This window comes from Lepisma saccharinum, chromosome 4 (assembly GCF_977018435.1).
Source record: "Lepisma saccharinum chromosome 4, izLepSacc3.1, whole genome shotgun sequence".
Lineage (NCBI taxonomy): Eukaryota > Metazoa > Arthropoda > Insecta > Zygentoma > Lepismatidae > Lepisma > Lepisma saccharinum.
The window spans coordinates 18,207,203-18,223,084 of NC_139232.1; positions in this window are offsets into that span (position 1 = coordinate 18,207,203).

Here is a 15,882-nt window from a genome sequence, read left to right on the forward strand (position 1 = left end):
ATGCAGTGCGAGATAGACAGTCCGGCACGCAATTAAGACGTCCGCACCTCCACCAAATGTAACGCTATTGCATGGGGTTTCTAGTAACTAAGAACTTACTACTAACTCTTCAACTAAAAAGGCATTGTTTCGTATCATGACATATGTTTATTATCTTAGACCTACACTATAGAACCTAAGTACTGATTGCTAGCTTCATGGCCATATCCTGATTATAGCTAATAGGCAAGTTCTAAGTGGAAAGACCACTTAGTAAAAATGGGTCTTACCCTCTAAGATAGCAGCGGCGTCAGGCAGGGCGGCCTCTCGTCGTCACCCAAGTTGGCAGGACACAGCCCCAGAACCTCGTTTTGCAAGAAGTATATATTCACAATACGACCTTGTCTTCGTCCTCAACCCAGCTCTTAGTGCTCCCAACCTTGTGGCTATTTTCGTAATCTGTCCATTTGGCCTTGCTGGCCCTGACGGAGGTTTTCTTGTGGTTAGGATGCCTTGAGGCCTGTCGTCAGGGCCAAGGTCTTGGCCTTGTTTATTTTTACTAAACCACCTCAACTTCCTGTTGGTCGCCTTTACGGTAACCTTGCCCTTGACTAAGAAGAAGGGGGGAGGAAGGGCCTTGTCTTTATCACACGCGTCAAGGATGAGACAAGTGTATGTGACGTAAGTCCTTACTTCCTGCTTGAGTTCTGTTTTCTTTTTTTCACTTCCTTAGAGGCAACGCCCTTTTATGCAGCACAATGAGCTAGCTGTACGTTACACAATAAATGCTTTCTATTTGTAATATGCTAAGTATTGAAATTTTAAATAGTCTTTTGTGTTCGTACTACATATTTAAAAACTTTTTTGTTGCTCCCGAGCGCCAAGCTTAGAATTTAAAGAAGAAATATACATTTTCATAGTGCACGGAAGTTCGACATTCAGAAAGAAAGAAGGTCTAGTGGAAAACATTTCAAAACTTCCAAAAGGTATAGCAGTAATGAAAAGAGCACTCTTGTATGGAAGCCAGAAAAACCACAAGGTAGATTTCATAAGATACCTAGCAATCAGTAACCAACAAACTGCATTTTTATTATTAATGTCCTCATGATTAACGAACCTTATTTATTCTCACCACGCAATGGGTAAAATATTTGGAGCTTTATCCCACTTTCCGGAAAAATATTTCGTGTTTCTGCTACTTTTGACTTTTGTTTGCATGATATCCCGGATCACTTTTACGAGACGAGACGAGACAAAACGAGACGGGACGGGACAGAACCCTTCGAGACGGGACACGAGACGGGACAAACGAATATTTTCGAGACGAGACACGAGACGAGACAGCATTTTCACGAGACGGGACGGGACAGACCAAAGTCTCGTCTCGTCTCGTCTCGTCTCGTCTCGTCTCGTGGGCAACACTAATCAGCGATAATGTACACGTTTGTACCAAGTAATGGCATTTTCAACTTCTTACAAACTGCCACTTATTTTCTCTCTTATTGAAATATCTTTAATGCTCTTTGATAAAACAGCCCATTAGGGTGTACCTAGGCACACCCGGAACACCCCGTAGCTACGCCTATGCGTGGAACAAATACATAGAACGTATTAAGAAGAAAAGTACCCTTCATGTTACAACTCGCATTAAATACTTCCCCAAGCACGACCATAGCTTAAAAGCAGCTGAAATTTTTGCTCCAGTGAAAGGAAGAACAAGTAGGCGGAAAATAAACCGTTTATCAACAATGCAAGAAAGAAAAAAACATAACTCACATTAAGCCATAGGCAATTATCAAAAACCATGAACAGACCACTTGAAGAAAGAAAGGAAGAAAAAAATTGATAACAACAATGCTGACGAAAGAAAAAAAAACGGCTGCTGATCTTTACAGAAGCTGTCGCCAGTACAGAAAAGTATCGGCACCTCTTTCAGTGCTTGTCTGTTGCATACAATAATAACGGTCTTACTTCAGTACCTATCAATCGGCGCTCAATATGACGACATGACATAATATTACATATTAATGTTAGTGTTTTCAGTTGGACATAAGAGGTGCGGAAGAAAATTAAGGGGCGCGTAAACACCCCTTCGCCCCCCCTGGCGCCGCCCCTGCCATTGTGCCACTATTTCCTTGTAAACATAATTTTCGCACTTTTCCCCCACCAATAAATCCGAATGGATGCCATTTTCGGCATTTTGTCACATGAACTTCTATGTTTATTTTCACTTGTAGAATCACCTCCTACGCGTTGGAAACGAACCTTAGAAACACCCTTATATTACATTGAGACTGATATATTGTTCACGCGGTCAATTAAATCTCAAACAGGGAAGAAAATGCCATAAGACTAGTGTCCAATGGATTTTACATTACTAAATGTTTAAATATTTTTTAGGAACTGTTATTAATTGCAATACACAGCGAAATTTCAGTAGTCGTTAATTTCGTCGCTGTAGTAATCGGAGATGAAAAGAACGCCATCTTGTTGACGAAAGTAAAGCATCCCGTTTCGCGAAAATTTCCATTTCGGGGCTACCCCTGCTCCAGTATAGAATTTTAGTTATAACATTTAGGCCAATTTACGTCAGTAATATTTTTTAAAAACATTTCATGCCGCTTTGTGGCTATTTTCAAAGCATTATTTTCAGTACTGGAGGCCCGGGGTTGCATCTCACCCCAACGTTTCCTAAATAATCTATGAGCCTGGAAGCAATGTAATTCTGTAACATCTCTTGGCCTCAAATAACAGAGCTGACACTAGATGGCAGCCTCTTATGTTAGTAAAATAAACCGTGAGAATTAAAATGCTGTTACTTTTGAACGTTAAATTTTACAGTTAACTGTGCTTTTACATACTGATGTACATAGAAAAGTAATTACAATGATAAGAAAACTATATATTCATTAGTTTAGTGCACATGCAGTCAAGTCTCATGAAAGGGAAAGTGGTTTTTCGCTACTTCCACTCTCTTGACCGCATATAGATTATCTATATGTGAATCAATACACATACTTCGTCACGCTACGGCGATTTCATGTCAGTAAACCACACACGCTTGGAGAAGGGTAAGAGTGTGCCCCTTTTCTTGGTCAAGCTGTAACTATTGAGTTCAATAAATAGGCAGAAAGAGCAAACACTAAATTCCGGACAAGTAACCAGAACCTTGGGTTGCATCAATAAATTGTGATTTAGCTTCGACCTAAGCATTACAACGATTGAAGTTGCTAATGTGGCTTATGTCTGCGGTGAGCCGACCTCGTCGGAGGAGTGGTTAGCACAGCACGCTGCAACGCCAGTGGTCCCCGGTCCGAATCACAGCCTGTGCATGGATGCTCTTTGCGAGTGTCGCTTCACAAATATCATCACTCATTCTCATCTTCGCGATTAGCCAAACGTGTCAGAAAAGCGAACTAAAATAAACCAAATCAATTAACAAAAGGAAAAGTGTGCTGTGGCCTTCTTGGAGCCACAGGACTTGCAGGAAAATTTTCAGATGATAAAATATTATCTTCCCCAGATCTTGCACATCAAATGAAAAGGTTCAGAATACAAAATACAATTAATAACACCAAAATCTATTATGGGATCGTTCTAACTATTGAAGTTTGAACAGTGTGAGCATATGTCGCTCAAACTTCAAACCAGGGCTTCTTTTTGGCGTGCGTTTTTTCTATCTTTATTGGTTGCTAAGATACGAGGTTCTTAAAATACCCATGTATGGAAAATTTAAGACGACATGTAAAATAGATGTAAAGGAATAATACACAATTAGCCCTTTCCCAAAAATGACAAAGATATCGGTATCTGTCGATATCAGATGTATTAGTATGGGAGAGTATCTCTTGGATCCTTATTTTTATTACCGATAGCAGCTGATACTTCTCTGGCATGTTGTTCGTTCGAGGAGTCCGCAAAAATGCCGCGCGACATTTTCGCGGAATCTCTTTATGCTGGATGTAATTCGAAATGCAAAGATTCCTTTCATTTTGGACAAATATTATGTAGTTACATAGTTGTAGTTACATAGCAGGTATTATATTCCGATATCATTGTTGAATATTTTAAAGCAAAACTCTGATAAATTGATGCTTATAATATTAATCAATAGCCGCCCCCGTGGCCGAGTGGTTAGCACATCGCGATACGACGCTAGGGGTTCCTAGTTCGAATACCGGCCTGGGCGTGATGTTTGTGAGGGTCCATTCATGAATTTCATGTCATCACTCATCTTCGCAAATTAGCCAAAAGTGGCACAAAAAGCGAAGTAAAATAAAGCAGATCAAAATAGAAAATATCAATCAATCTGTTGAACAAATTTTAATTGTTTCGAACCCCCTGGGCTGCATTTTGCACACTAACGAGGCTCTGGCGTCCAGATCTACAGCCCTAATCCTTTGTAGGGCTGTGTGTGTGCTGCCCTGTGCTCAGTTCTTCTGTGTGCTGAGTGCTCCTTTACAGCCTTAGCGTTTGACCGAAGTAAGAATACTTTAGTACTCCAAAATTATAGTTATAATATATTAGTTATATTTTAGGTATGGTAAAGGTCTGTGATACGTTCTTGTAATTAGACGCGTCGTATTATTATACTATGAATATTAACTTAATAATACTCAGCGGTGAACGATGAGACTCGTTGAAGTACACAGACTCCTCTCAGGTACAGGGATAGTGTTAGGCAAAGACAATATTCACTGCACAGAGAAATAAAACCACATTACTGTAGTATGTATAAACTGAAATGTTTTATTCTTTATTTATTGCAATTATAATGCAAATATACTTGAGACGAAGGCGAGGATTTCGCTTTGTCGATGAATTGACTCAATTAAAACGCATAAACTCAATGCGTGGCTATCGGCAAGCCTATGATCACATAGACCTAGCTTGCGCTCCGAACTACCACACCAAGAGATATGCAATGATAACTGAGCCAATATTTGCTCTTTAGCCTTTTATTTCCAAATTAATCCTTAGGCTAGCTTTATTATTTAACGTAGAATGGTTGCAGTATTGTGCATATCATCAATGCATGGCTATCGGCGTACCTATGATCACATAGGCCTAGCTTGCGCCCCGAACTACCATACCAAGATGTATGCACAACACCGAGGAGTTCTTTTTAATTTTAAAAGCTTCGTCGATCCGTGGCGAAAAAGTGTGATGATTCTTACGCGATATCCTCGCTTTTATACTATTTTCGAGAACACAGATTAAAGTACAGATAAATCATTCACTATCTACAAAGGATACTATCAACAAAACTGACATCTATTCATCTTTAGAAATACAAATTCGTATAGTGCACTCTTGCAAACATGAAGATACATTAAACTACTCATAACAGAGCATAAAATACAATAAACATTAAACAAAAGATATATATTACAAACAGGGTGCAATATTACATATAATAACAAAGAAATTACGCTTTCTTTTACAAAATAAATACATTAGTGACATATCTTCTACTGGTGACGTCACATAAAAATATGGATCATATAATCTGGACCCCGTATAATGTGACGGGTGAAAATAGCCTTAATGCTGGTGCACCAACAATTTCATATTTAATCAATCAATCTTAATGGTTACGATTTTGAAGCATCAGTGTCGGTGAGAATCTGTAAGAATATAAGTCGTAATAGACTATAGGCATACTTACAAACACGCGCGTCTTTGTGTCAAAAGATGATGTCCACCATCTATCAAGAAACGACACCAAATTTGAAGTTACATACAGATTCTTTCAAGTCAGCCTCCCAACAGCTAGTAGGCTAAGTAAATTGCATAAAATGTTTTTCCAATACTTCATCAAAATGTATTTCATGAGTTAATGGTATTTAAATACTTGTAAAAGTTCATGTCTAAGTCCTTAATATGCAATTTTCGTTTCCTTCTAAAGTTTAAAACCATTCCAAAGTAAATAAAGATTATTTCACATTACGCCTGAAGGACTTGAGGCTACATAAAGATAAATTTAATAGAATATAATCAAGGTCCAGAATAAAATCTTGACAGTAGGAATTTATCGACGTGGCTTCTCTTTAACGTGTGCTTTGATCCACGCCTCACTGAGGAACTTGTAACATCTTTAGTTTGCAATCAGTCCAGAAGATGGTGCGCTCACCTCGAGAAACAGAAAAAAATATGAGAAATGTTGCAATATTTAGATAATTGTCATGAAAGTAGTACACAAAACCAACAGTAAATATTTACTAATAAACTAACTACTTTACAAACCAATTAAATTCACTGGTAGTAATATTTCCCAGAAGGCTTATATATTCTTTCAAGTTATATTCTTATATTGATTGTATACATGGTGAAAATTGCACAAACTATTCAATACATCTTGAAATACGACCTTATATTAAAAATTGAGCAGCACTCTGCTATTGTTATGAGAATTCTACTTCCTTCGCTCCTGTTGGTCTGGCATGTTTTCATTTTTGCCTTCCCCCAAATTTAACTTGGGATTTTTTTTTCGGTGAGCATCCTCGATTTTTACACTTTAACGCTTGTCACTAGTGTAACACTAACATTTTATTTCAAAATGACGCCACATATTTTTCCAATTTATATTTATATACGATCAATACCTCCAATTTGAAGGACTTCTTCCAAATATAACCCCCTGTTCCCGCCCGGGAATAAAAGGGGGAGATGCGAATATTCCCAGAGAGGGAGTTGCCTCCCATCCCAAAGAACTAACTCTTTTGGTAGCAGTGTATTATTAATGAAAATAAACCAGAGGAAATTATCACTTCCGCCATTGTTGACACGCAACAGGGATATACGGAGTGACAGTTTCGGAAGGTACTAAGGGTCAAATCTCACTTTCATGCTGTACACCGTGAACTGCATTGTTGCAGACTAACAAGGCTCTGGGGTCTGGACTCACAGTTCTCTGTAGGGCATATACTGTATCCTATACATGTGTGATTGTCCTTTCATTGGCCAAAAGGTACGTAAAGTAACCAAAGATCCTATTTTTTTAAAAATATGTTGTATTCAAAATATGAATTTTGTATTAGACTTAGAGATATCCAATAGATGTTTTACCTTAAACTCAAATTAGCGCAGCAATAGTAACGTTCGGATAAATTCTCTATACTAAGTGAAAAAATACAACTCAGGTTAATATATTCCGAGTTAATTTTTAAGACCCAAAAACAGCTGTTTCTACACAATATGTGCACGAAATAAAGAATATTGGTTATTAGTACAGTTTTCTACCGAAAGATGACAGGCTATTAATTAATAAAATTTTATATCAACATTCATTGTAAGTTACTATTTCTATAGAGAATCTTCATTTTTTACACAACAAAATGCCAATAAAAATATTATTGAAAAGGGAAAACTTCCTTTCCAGGTGTGAAAATTTTAGTAATTCTCTTTAAATTCAGTTGAACTTCTTTCTGTAAGTTAGTTGACAAATTTCTTCAAATTCTTTATGCAAAATTAAAATTGAGAAAGTGTAAACTGCAATATATTGCAATGTTTAGAAAGGTACAGTAGCCACATTGTACCTGACCAAAAAAAAGAGCACGATCAATAAACATAGCATTTCACAAAGTGGTCAGAAGAAGGCATTAATTAATTATCTTTAATTGTAATGTACTTTCGTCCATATAAAATGGCAGAGGTGTTTATGCATCTTTTACTCGTGAATTCCTTTAAAGTTATTGTAACTCATCTGTTCACCCTTCGATTCTTTGCGCTTTCTCATAAATTAGAATCGTAATTAGGGATGTCGGGCTTGAGTCCCGGTCAATACAAAAATCATATTTTTCCTTAGAGGTTGGGCATATTATGAGCTGAAAATGCCATTAACACGCACTGGAAATGTTAAAATATGGACTAAAAATTCTAAATACAGTAGGGTAAAGTAAGGCAATTTGGTGATATTGTGTCTAACGTATGCCACAATATAACCTATGCATTTGATGAGATGGCTCGTGGCGTCTATCTTTTCAGATTCATTGTTATGCGGGCACATGTGTTTACCTATCACAGTCTCTGCTATTTCTTTTCCTCTGTAAAGATATCTAACTACTCAGAAAAGAAAAAGGGAAATTGTATTGCTGTGTACGTGTCTTGTAACTTGAGATGAAAGCTCTTAAGAGTGTGTGCTAGTTTCCTATAGTTGTAATGCCATTCTCTTCGTAAAGATTTGTATTGGATTTGCAATTCAAGAATTAGAGACTGTTTGAGCACAGACCTTACAGTATTCCAGTAAAATTTAAAATGTTTTCCCAAATTTATTGCGGTTGAAAACATATTGTCTTTCAGACTTACTATCACCAATTTACCTACCAACGTATCGCCAGTAAACCCATTACAAGGTGGGAAAACCAAAAGAAACTCTCGACAACAAAGTGTATCGACAAATTACGAGAACCGACATAGCTGAGCTTGCCAAATTAGTCACGGATGAACGCATGAGTGCATATCAATCGGCTAAATCAAACAACATGCCCCTGTCGTCGCTGAGACAGTGGATTGAGAACAGTGATATGAGAGGCGGTGAAATGCATTTACCGAAGCTAGGATGCCTTGGAATTCAAAATCGTTCGTTACATCAACGAGATGCAGGAGTTAGTGTTTGGACTTACTGTTCAGCGGGTTCAAACTCTTGCCTACAAAGTTGCATAACAAGTTGTCATTAAGCACTTCCTCAGCCAAGAACAGAAACAGGCAAGTAGGTAAGTGGTGGTGTCAGTGAGAATTGAGGAAAAGTATATTCACAAGATAATAAACACAAGACGGGTGCAAATTCCATACAGAGGAATATTTGCAGACACCGTTTTCACGAGATATGGCAACTGTACGGACATGGATTGATTTGGATTTTTTTACTTCACTTTTCTGCCACTTTTGGCTAATCACGAAGATGAGGATGGAATTGATAATGGGACACACACACTCCAGGCCAGGATTCTAATCTGGAACCCCTGCATTGCTTTGTAGTGTATTCAAGAAGAGGGAAAAGATAGCTGAGAATTTTGTAATGTAGAACGGATTCTTGTTTACTAGTGCTATATTGTGGATTCGGTGGCATTTTCTATGGAGAGTTCAGTTACTATGAACACCCTTCGAGACAACCACTGAATACATGTTTCCAGCCAATAGGAAGGGAACGGTAAAATCAATCGTGCTATTTTCCTCTGGTCAGGTAATAGAAGAGACTAATACAGAACCTTCACCGGGATCTAACCCGGGAAGCCTTGATTACAAGGCGACAACCTTAACTCCCCGGTCATCTGCAAAGGCTCACTTTTGGTGATGCTAGAAGAGTTGTAGCAAGTTAAACGGTTGAATGCATCACTTTTTTCGAATGGTTCATTTACACAAATTGTAAAATTATAATCAATTCTTTTCAATACAAAAATTGTGCGAGGTCAGTCCGAAAAGTCTTTCGATGTCTGTCGCTGAGGTTGTGATATGTACCGAAGGCTTTTACCATCTATTTCATATGACAATTTTATGACAAACAGACCATTCGTAAACACGAAATTTTGTATCATTCGTTTACTCTCCCATGTTCTACAATTCTAACTGCCAATTTTAGAAATTCATTTCTAATTTTGGACATACCTCGTACATTTAAGTATTGTCATATATTTTATGTTCTTTATACAAGCGAAATTGTAGATGACGATTTTTCTATAGATGGATCAGAACAATTGATTCAACATTTCTTTCTTGAGAATCCAGTTTGTTATCTGCATAAGGTCTGATCTTCTACGCTCAACGGTATTGGAGTTTTATGAAAAGAAAATGAGCCTCCGTGGCTTTTGTGTGGAGAATTAAGAAGTCAGAGGTGCTAGGTTTGAATCTTGTCAAGTCAGGTTCCCACTTTCACTGTTTCTGTTGCTTCATCTATTTAATCAAATAACGTTTTGTTGTCATTGCCGGGATTCAAGTGGAGAAGTAGATGAATGATGTAAATAATTAACATTAGAAATTACGAAGCTCTTGAAGGAAGACAGAATTGCTTAAAATCTAACATTATTCAGGCGAATCGTTATAAAGGAAGGTACAGTTAACAGCAATAAACATGGGACACCTACGTCCTGAAACACTCACTTCCCTGCAATGTATTAAGTGTGTTGCCTAACTCCAAGGGTGGTCGGTATGGAGCCTAAAAATTTTCACCTGGCCCCTGTATTTTCAAATTCAGTGCTAAACAGTATTTTTTCTTATATTTCAACTTTTTAAAAATTCCATTGCCTTTCTTCCAAATAATAAGTACATTATGTGGTTTTTAATGTTTTGTGTTTTCTCTATAAATTTATTAATGCTAGTATACATTTTTTTACTGTTGCCAGACGAATTTTAAAATCTCCTGTGATGTTGTAAAATCGGCCATGTTTTTAAATGTATTGCCTAGTTGTAGCGAAAGAAAAATATGTAGCTTTATCTTAGTTGGATTCATTGATTTCTTAGACCATATATGCCCCCCCAAAAAAGCTTGCTCCTGAGAAAAAGGGTTGGCGCCTGAAATAGTTTTAGTTTTTTCTACCCCTGTCTAAATTTTCGGCGATGAGTGGACTTTAATAGTAAATTTTCCATGGCAACTTCTACCACCACCGTAGAGTTAGGCAACACACATAACGCCTGACAGGTAAGCGAGTATTTCAAGATCTAGGTGTTCCATTTTTATTGCCGGTGACTGTACTTATGTTAACCTTTTTCCTGGTGATGAAATTCAACTTTTTTCGACGTCTACTGTACAATAATAAAGCAATCGCTACAATTTTTATCACATTTTTGGAACTGACTGACGGGTATAAAGGAGATTTTCAATAGATTTGCACATTCTTCTACTTCATAAGATGAAACTTAAATATGTAGGATGTACTTGGAGGAATCCGTGTTCAAAATTTGAGAGAAATAATGCGATTACTAAGCAGGATGTGCAGTTTGATTCACAAAACTTGAACGGGCAAAAGAGTGACATCTGTCGGTCAGAGGAAAATTAAAATTTTACATGAATTGCCTGTTAGTACACTAGGAACACGTGTGTTGATGCAGAAAACACAGAACAGAGGGAAGATACTGCGAATTATATAATAATAATAATTAATGGCTCGACAGCCCTTGAAGGGCCTACTTAGAGGTGTGGAGTTCTTCAACCTGTAATGGGGTGACGTGGGGTTAGCAGATCGAACCCTCAGACGTTATAGGCGATTTTCGAGACTGGGTTACGCTACTCACTCGTAGCTCCCCAATTTCCTCACGATGGTGGGTTGCCACCGGTCCTATACACAGGCCGAGAACCCAGAGACTGAACCCAGTCGGATCCTTAGACCACACGGCCACGGAGAAGGAGTACTGCGAATTATATGTCGGGATTCTGATTAGCGAAAACATTACTTTAAATGAGGGATTGATTTTCATTCTTGACAAGAATTACATGAGAGTCTAAACACACTGGTTGACGGTATTGTTAATAAAGTTCATTTAGCTTAAAAGTAAAAGAATTAAACTACTTCTTGCAACATAAGAAAGTATAATCAGGAATACAGCAGAGGCTATTTTCATAATTCGACCAAGTTGATTGATTGATTGGTCTATTGATTTTGATTATTTTACTTCACTTTTCTTACATTTTTGACTAATCGAAAAGATGAGAATGAGTAATTATATGATAAAATTCATAAAGAGACACTCATAAAGAGAACGAATCCCCAAGCCGGGATTCGAACTCTGGATCACTGGCGTCTTAGCTTGTTGTGCTAACCACTCCGTCACGGAGGCCGGCTTGTACGACCGTGTCCCCACAGAAGTGAAATAAGTTGACAAATTTTACAAAAACGTAAGACTACCAGACGTCCTGATTTCGTCGGGATACTCCCTTCCTTTTAATCCCTGTCCGGACATTCTTCCAAGCACTTGTGATGGTAAAATGTCCCGTATTTTTTGGTTAAGTCACATTTACACATGTTATTTTTTTTATTTTAACAATAATCATTGCTAATACATATAATTTAATTTACAAATTCTATATTATTTTCTAAACATAGAGCTGAACTTTCAGTTCTGATAATTTAGCATTAATTCTATGAGATTTTACGAACATTACAGTTAAAATTAATAAACTATTCTTACACCAAATCTTTATTAAATTTAGAATTATGAAAAACTGCTGTTTTTTCTGGTCTTAGAGGAATATAATATTTATTAGTCTTCCTTCAGAGTGGAAGAAAGGAAACCAAAGTGAGGCTTCCAAGTATATTTCCCGTTCCTGTGTAAAATATGTAAGTAGACTTACTTCGTCTCTAAGTAGTCTACTCGCAACGATACTAAAGGTTCAGGATTCGAGTCCTGCTTGGCCATAGATAAGCCTTTGCGAGCCCCGTTGGATCCTCTCCGATAGCGTAGTGGCAAAGTAATCAAGAGGGAAATGGTTCTGGTAGAGGTGCCACAGTGATTGGGATCTCCTTTTAAAGCGTCGTCCCAGTCCAGATTCGTCGATCTGAGCATAAATTAGACTTCAACAAATTTTCAATCGTTGCGATTAGCATTAACAGGTAGAGAAGCGACGTCAAGTAACAGAAAGACAAGTACAAACCTTAGAGAAGCCGAAACTTCTGGGCAGTATATCTTAACTTGATCTCCATAACGAACTAACTCGGAAACTGTTTCAGAAACAGTTCTAATATGGGCGAAACATTTCTCATTAAAATGTACAAAAACATGCCTGAAAATTATAACAATTACTTTCTGTGACGTACGAGCGAGTCAAATGAAAGTGGGCTGGTCTTCTATGTCGAATTGTTTCGTTTAGTGATTGGCTAACACGTGCAAATCACCCAATAACCCTAAAGTAGCATTCTGCTTTGCGAGATACCTGCAGCAGGCCCTTCGTTACTACCTGTCAAACAGAGGCCTGTATCGCAATGTGCGCTCTAGTAGAGAACCAGCGTTGTGTGGTTAGGTTTTCAACTGCTGATGCGACTGCGCAGACTGTAGCAAAGTACAATTGGGAAATTTTGCATCACCATCTGTGCAGTCCGGATTTTCACGTGTTTAGTAAATTAAGGAGGAAGCTGATGGGTTACCGATTTGCTACTTGCTTGAGTTTTTGTTTCAAGTTCACATTATCACATTATGAACATATAGTTAATCGGGACTGGGCTACGGTGATGCGAACCGCTGGGAATTTCCAATGCCTTTACAGAGGTTCGAAGCCAGGACTCCTTGCAAGGCGACGACACTACCACTACACCATCGGGGAGACTCTACAGATTTACTTCGAAGATGGACGTACAGGTGACAGTCAGAAAAATTCTATCCCAGCTACCAAAGTACTTCTGTGAGTTCGGATTGAGCAGGCTCATTATACAGCGGGACAAATGTCTTAAAATTGTCTTTTCTTCCGACATTCAAATTTATTTTCCGTCTAAATATCGTCTTAGCTTGCTTTCATTCGACTCGTCCTTATACTTGCTGAAAACTGTGATTTAAATGCATATAATAACTATAAATGCCACATGAATTCAACACAATCCTTTCTGAGTCCTGTTCGCACATCTATTCGTCCATTCTACTTTATCTAATCAGCTACATATCTCCTCCACTACATGCTACGATTGCTCATGTATCCCTATGAGGGTGGAAGAAGCAGAAGATATGAGATGAAGAGGTCCTCCTGCTTCTCTGTTTCCATAGAAACCACTGGAGCTCGCAGATGAGGACCAATAACTTAGAAATGGAGACGGATGCATGTCTGAAATATAAACTAGAGATTTGTCGATTCATTACAATTACCATTGTTAGAAGTCCAACTGAACCTTAAGAACAAAATTAGATGTGCGTACATGTAAATACATTTAATGCGTGATCGTAGAGATTGATGGTTTTGAACCATCGGGGACAGCTTGCAGGCAAATGCCAAGTATCATATTTTAGAACAATAACATGAAGTAGTTACATTTCTACCTAATGAAAGCAGAAAGGTAGCCTCCGGGTGTATGAGTGTGGGCTGCAGCCCACAGGGAAATTGTCTCAGCGCTCTTTCTGCGCGCCCAAATATCAAGAATCTGCTACGGAGAACGATAGAGGGCAGGGGTGGTTCAAGATAAATTTTTCACCCAGGCATAGTGGATATTTGGCGCCCCCTTGACTTTCCACCCTACCATCCCTAACTTTCCACCCTTGTCCTCCTACTTACCACTTCCAATAAAACCTTTACCGTGTTACATATTTACTGTTTTAAATAAGAAAAATAATAGTATTATTACTGTTAAAGAATATGTTTATTGTAGGTATGCATTTAATACCTACGTAATGATATCAAGATAACAGGAATCTCTTACCTTAAATTGCTACATAATTTTCTAATGTATGTATTATGTTATACAGCAGTAAACTCATGGATTTTCTTTAGAAGAATGGTAGGAACAACCACACCGACAAGCATAGTGTTGTGCATCCATTTTTAATTCTGTTGAGTAGTTCTTTATACGTACCTATTAATTGACTATACGCTTTAGTTTGTTCAATGATAAAAACTACTTTTATTTTCCTTTACGTCTGTTGTCTATCTTTTATGCATTCTCTTCATCTTTTCTACATATTCTTTTCATATCCCTACTCTCATTAAATCCACACTTATCCTCCAACATTGTAATTATATTATCTTACCTTGTGCTACCATCTATGTTTCTTTCTCGAAACTACTTTCTCTCCATCTCATGTTATTGAAAAATCTGATTTTTAACCATTTTTTGAAACAAATATAAGATTTTGGTGCTACTTATGGAGGACACGCCAGTTTTGTGGACCCTGAGAGCGGCGCCCTGGCCGCTTAAGCCTCTTATAACAAAGGGAAAACAAAGAGGAAGATGAAAGACAAGAAAAGAGAGAAACAGAAGGCAGAAGAAAGTGTTATGTAGATAGGAACGGAACAGGGAAAGAAAGGAAGAAATAAGCAGAGGAAGAAAAAGAAGAAGTAGATGGAGTTAGTGAAAGAAAGTCAAAGTTAGAGAATCAAAGGAATAAAGGAACAAATGAAAGGAAGAAAGAGAGAAACAGAAAAAAAGATATATATGAATAAAAATATGAAAATTTCGTGTAGACAGAGAAGTAGAGAAACAATTAAAAAGGACAGAAATAGAGACAGAAAAAAATAACTGACAGAGAAAGAGAGAGAGAGAGAGAGAGAGAGAGAGAGAGAGAGAGAACTAGAAAAGAGCGATTCGTAGTAGCAGTCATCGATGCAGAATTCCCCAGAAAATAATTATCAAAGGTGGAGTCGACCCGAACAACGTCACTGAATACATGGACTATTTGCTCTTCAATTCGTTAGTGTCTCGACAATCCTAACATAGAAAGATCACTTCAAATATTTATATTTGCTATAGAAGCAGATTTTGCAAGAACTGAGAGCGAAAACGATAGCAGAGAGAAAGAGAAGGATGCTGTTGGCATACCCTAAACACTAAATACTAAATTTCAATTTTAGTTCAAAATGAAACTAAGAAATAGAACAATAAAAAAATAATAAGAAATTAAAAACAACGAATACAAATTCGAAGACTGGAAGGAAGAAAGAGAATGGAATTAGAAAACGGAAGAAAGTAAACATCAGAAACGACCTGGGAGTATCACTGTGTTTGTCCATCATCCATTTCTTCAGTTTGTCATTCATAACACTGGGGAACAAAAAAAAGATTTTATTTTGTGGCATAAAGTTTAATAACAGTTTCAGCACACCAAACAGCTGAATAAACACACCATGGAAAATGTAGGAGGTAAAATTACTCCACGCTTTCTCGGTAATATCAAAATTTGATAATGGGCTGAAAATCCCATTAAGAAACTTATTAATATATTTTTAAATTGTTGCTAGGCAACTTATGAAGCATTGCTAGGCAATATATCTCC